The following is a 6,000-nucleotide window of genomic DNA, read 5'->3' on the forward strand; positions in this document are numbered from 1 at the left end:
TCATCTTAGGAAAGGCTGTGAAGCTGTGCTATAGTAGAACCAGACTTGAACTCAGCGGCTTTCCAGTTCTATTACCAATAAGAATCACATGGAAAATTGGCTGTGAAAGACCCTGTCCCAGAGCCTGGCTCACAACGAATCCTCTATGAATGACTGACTTCTCTCTCAACACTACTTTTAAAGCACCCCAGCAGTGTGGACACTGGAGTGTGATACTTTCTTTGAAACCCTGTGTACTTAGAATAAAATTCAAATTCCTTATCCTGACTTTTAAAATCCTGTGTCTGACGCCCTGCCCACCAGTCCCACTCATCTCCTGCCACACCCCCTGCACCTTGAACACACCAAGCCCACTTCCACCCCCGGGCCTTTGCACTCACCATTCCTCTGCCTGGAACACTCTTCCCTCATCTTTCCTTGACTGGCTGTTTATCCTCATTCAGGTCTCAGCACAAGTGTTGCCTCCTAGATGGAAAATAGCCCCTGGCGCCTCCAACCACCTCACTCTACTTCAGCTTTCTGCATTGTCCTTACTGCTTTCATACACGTTCATCCTCTGCTTATTTTCGGTCTCCATCACCAAAATTTAAGCTCCATGAGGGCAGAGATTTTTGTCTATCTTGCTCACTACTATAGTCCAAACGGCAGGTGTCTGACAGAGCGTGCTGATGAAAGTTTGCGCTTTGTAAGAATGGAGAGGTTGTCACCTTCCATGCTTACGAGACCCTCCCAGCTTCATCCTTCCCTGCTCCTCTGCTTTTTCTCTCCACAGATTGCCTCTCCTTTGGTCCACATTTCTCTCCTGTTCCACCAGATGACTTCCCACTCTTTTCCTTATCCCCTTGCTTGCTCTGCAGAGAGCTTTGAATATCTTGTTCTTTCTGTTTTCAAGGCTGGGGTGACTTTTAACACTCCCTCCTTCTCATCTTTCTGAAAGTCTGTCTGTTGGTTTGGATCCTCTTCTCTTTCACCCTGGGAGAAAAATATGAAGCCAGCATGGCAGTCAGGGAGAGATTTCAGATGACCAAGGAGCCACTGCCTCCAGAGGCAGGGAGTCCTCACTCCTGAGGCTGAGAGTGGAGGCTGAATGACCACAGCCTCATCTCAGCCCACCCCACCCTCCAGGGAGGCTGCAGACTCTGCCGCTGCTGCAGACAAGTTTACTTCCCTTCTTAAAGCTAGGCTTTTAAAAATCTGCTGTGTGAGCACCCCATGAATTGATTTGGCTTATGCCAGCTTTTAGCTGGACTAAGGAATTTGAATGACGCTTTACAGTTTACAAGGCTCTTTCATCATTCACTAATTAGGCAAATGTTTACCCAGCATCTGCTATATGCATACCTTTATTGTTTTATTGGGCTTCACTTTATGGCATGTCACATTGTGTTTTTTTCAAATTGAAGGTTTCTGGGAACCCTGTGTTGAGCAAGTTTCTTGGCGCCATTTTTTCAAAAGCGTGTGCTCGCTGTGTTACAGCTTGGCAATTCTCACAGTATTTCAAACATTATTATTATATCTGTTATGGTGATCTGTGATCAGTGACCTTTGATGTTACTATTGCAATTGTTTGGGAGCACCATGAACTGTGCCCATGTGAGACAATGAACTTAATCTATAAATGTGTGTGTTCTGGCTGTTCCACCAACCAGCAGTTCTTCCATCTCTCTCCCTCTCCCCAGGCCTCCCTATTTCCAGAGACATAACAATATTGAGGTTAGGCCAGTTAATCACTGCATCATGGCCTCTAAGTGTTCAAGTAAAAGAAGAAGACATACATCTTTCACTTTAAACCAAACACTAGAAATGATTAAGCCTAGTGAGGGAGGCACATCGAAAGCCAAGACTGACTAAAAGCTAGGCCATGTGTGCCAAATAGCCGAGTTGTAAATGCAAAGGAAAAGTCTTTGAAAGAAATGAAAAGTGTTACTCTAGTAAACTCACAAACAGTAAGGCAGTAAAGCAGACTTGTTGCCGATAAGGGGTAAGTTTGAGTGGTCTGGATAGAAGGCCACACCAGCCACAGCATCCTCTTAAGTTAGAACAAGGCCCCAACTCATCAGTTCTTTTTTTTTTTTTTGAGATGGAATCTCTCTCTATTGCCCAGGTTGGAGTGCAGTGGCACAATCTCGGCTCTCCACAACTTCCGCCTCCCGGGTTCAAGCAATTCTGCTGCCTCAGCCTCCCGAGTAGCTGGGACTACAAACATGTGCCACTGTGCTCAGCTATTTTTGTATTTTTATTAGAGATGGGGTTTCACCATGTTGGCCAGACTGGTCTTGAACTATTGACCTCAAGTGATCCACCTGCCTCGGCCTCCCAAAGTGCTGGGATTACAGGCATAAGCTACCTCTCCCAGCCCTAACTCATCAATTTTATGAAGGCTCAGAGAGGTGAAAAACCTGCAGAACAGAAGTTGGAAGTTAGCAGAGGTTGATTCAGAGATTTAAGGAAAGAAGCCATTTCTGTAACATAAAAGTACAAGGCAAAGCAGCAAGTGCTGCTGAAGAAACTGCAGCAAGGTATCAGATCTACCAGCTAAGACCATTGATAAAGGTGGAGACACTAACAACAGGCTTTCAATATAGACGAAACAGCCTTTACTGGAAGTAGATGCCATCTAGGACTTACAGAGCTAGGGAGGAGAAGCTAATGCCTGGCCACAAAGCTTCAAAGGACAGGCTGACTCTCTTGTATAGGGGCTAGTGCTACTGGTGACTTAAAGTTGAAGCCAATGCACATTGAGCATTTCCACAACAGTAGGGCCCTGAAGAATGATGCTAAATCTACTCTGCCTGTGCTCTAGAAATGGAACAACAGAGCCTGGATGACAGCACATCTGTTTACAGCATGGTTTGTTGAATTGATGGTTTATTGAAGCCCATTGTTGACCTACTGCTCAGGAAAATAATGTGCCTTTCAAATATGACTGCCCATTAACAATAGGCCTGGTCACCTGAGAGCTCTGACGAAGATGTGCAGGACATGAGTGTTGTTTTCATGCCTGCTAACACCACATCCATTCTGCAGCCCATGGGTCGAGGAGCAATTCTGACTTCCTTTTTCTTTTTCTTTTTGAGAGGGAGTTTCGCTCTTGCTGCCCAGGCTGGAGTACAATGGCACGATCTCAGCTCACTGCAACCTCCGCCTCCCAGAGTCAAATGATTCTCCTGCCTCAGCCTCCCAAGTAGCTGGAATTATAGGCATACACCACCACACTCAGCTAATTTTGTATTTTTAGTAAAGACAGAGTTTTTCTATGTTGGTCAGTCTGGTCTTGAACTCCTGACCTCATGTGATCCACCCACCTCAGCCTCCCAAAGTGCTGGGATTATAGGCATGAGCCACTGCGCCAGGCCTTGACTTTCTTATTATTGAAGAAACACATTTCATAGGGCTACAGCTCCCATAGATAGTGACTCCTCTGATGGATCTGGGTAAGGTACACTGAAAACCTTCCAGAAAGGAGTCACCATTCTAGATGCCTTACAAACATTCATGATTCATGGCACCAGGTCAAAATACCAATATTAGCAGGAGTTTGTAAGACGTTGATTACAACCCTCATGGATGACTTTGAAGGGTTCAAGACTCCAGTGGAGGAAGTAACTGTAGATATGGTGGAAAAAGCAAGAGAACTAGAATTAGAGGTAGAACTTGAAGATGGGACTGAATTGCTGCGATCTCATGATAAATGATAAATGGATGATGAGTTGCTGCTTAGGGATGAGCAAAGAAAGTGGTTTCTTAGGGTGGAATCTACTCCTGGTGATGAGGCTGTGAACACTGTTGAAATGACAACAAAGAATGCAGACTATTACATAAACTTAGTTGATAAGGTAGCAGCAAAGTTTGTGAGGATTTGTTACAATTTTGAAAGAAGTTCCACTATGGGTGAAACAGGATGAAACAGCATTGCAGGCTACAGAGAAATCTTTCATGAAAGGAAGAGTCCACTGGTTGACCAAATGTCATTGTCCTTTTTAAGAAATTGCCACAGTCACCCCAACCTTCAGCAACCACCACCACGATCAGTCAGCAGCCATCAAGACTGAGGCAAGAGACATGGCACCAGCAAAAAGATTAGGACTTGCTGAAGGCTCAGATGATAATTAGCAGTTCTTGGCAATACGGTATTTTTAAAGTAAGGTCTATATGTTCTTTCATACGTAACACTATTGCACACAACAGGGTATTGCTAGTTTAGGCACAATCCTATTTGACACTTGCAGCAGGCAATGCTATTGCACTCTACTGATTACAGTATAACATAAACATTAACTTTTATATGTACTGGGACACCACAAAAACTTGTGTGAGTCACTTTATTGTTATACTAGTTTGATTAGTGGCTTTATTGCAGGAACAGAACCTTCAGTATCTCTGAGCTATGCGTGTATTTGCTAGTCATGGTTCTAAGTGCTTTGCACATAATTTACTGACAAAGCAGGCAGTAGTATTACAATTATCCCTGTTTTGCAGACAAGAAACGTGTCCCCAAGGACCGGATTTACGATACAGTTCAAAAACTTAAGCGTCAGAGTTTTGCACACAGGCTCGTCCCCAGGTACAGTCCCCCACTGTGTCACCTGTAAAATTAGCAAAAGTAATATAGTTTACCTGAGTACAGCTAACATCACTGTCACTTTCTACTATGAATCCCATTTCTGACTGTTTCTCTCATCCTGATTAGCACTGGAGTGGCTGTGGGCATTTTGGGGACCCGGTTTAGGGTTAGCAGAGTTGAGAATACATTGAGTTTGGGTTTACTGAGCTAAATTTATGCTGATGAAAGCCCTTCCATGCATAGCAAGGTTACCACTAGCCACCAGGTGTCAGCGATGGTTTCCAGGACCATCCTCCAGCTCAGTTTGCCAACTCATCTGGATCCCATCATGATGTGAATTTATTCTCCGGCCCCTCCCCACCAGCATAGAAAGTGCACAGAATGTGAAGGAAAAACAGGTCTGAACCATCAGGAGCCACGAGCTACTTTATAGAAAATTCCTTCAACCATTAACTAGGTAAGACTATAAATGGAGTCTTCCTGTGTCATCCACGTGCCTACTTCAAAACAAAGCCCTCCCTTGTCAGAAACGTACTCAGTAATGCAGAGTATATAATAAATACACACTGTTTTTTTTTTTCTTTTTGGGGAGCATTATACAAAATGCGATTCATCAGAATTTTTGTTTGTAGGTCACGGATTTATAGTTTTACTCAGAGCAGCGAGGATAGCTACGGGTCAAAATATGTAAAACCTTCATGGAGGTTTTTCCAAATTTGACAATGGTGCTAAAATGTGCGCGCGTGTGTGTGTGTGTGTGTGTCTGAGTTTACAGAAAACATTTCCAAGTACAAGTTGTGAAACTGAAACTCTCCTAAGCTTTATTCTGTAGGCCACATTAGAGGAAAGACAGAATTATCATTTAATTTTCTGTGAATATGACAAAATTGTCACCATATAAAGGTGACCAACGACATGTTGGGGAAAAAGATAAATGTATGTCAGACAACGGATTAATAAAAATGTTACTTTTCAGCTGTGAACTGCCTCAGTAATGCGGACCGGACTGCCTCGGTAGCGGCGAATTGGCTCACTAATGGTGGACTGCCTCGGTGGAGGTGGACCGGACTGCCTCCGTTATGGCGGACGCCCTTCTCCTCACAGAGCCCGACCGTCCGGTGTCCAGCTGCGCTTGCTGCGGAACTCTCAAGGCAGAGAGTTTTGGATCGCCAGTCTTTGTAGGACCCTCGGAGCCAGATCACCGGGCTCCCTGCTTTCGGCACCCTTTTTCAGTTGAATGGGTGGCTCTGTCTCCCAGGCTTTCCAGGAGCTAGTTGAAACGGACGCCCAGATTTGTGTGACTTTTTGTGCAGAAACCTGCAGCGGCGGGTGAAACAGCCCAGCTGGAAACTTCTGGCGCTTTTTGGCGGGGGGAATCTCCTGGTCTGCGGGTGGTTAAAAACTGCGGGAGACGCAGTATCTGAATCAGAGTGCTG

The sequence above is a fragment of the Callithrix jacchus genome, chromosome 15 (genome assembly GCF_049354715.1).
Source record: "Callithrix jacchus isolate 240 chromosome 15, calJac240_pri, whole genome shotgun sequence".
NCBI classification, from domain to species: domain Eukaryota; kingdom Metazoa; phylum Chordata; class Mammalia; order Primates; family Cebidae; genus Callithrix; species Callithrix jacchus.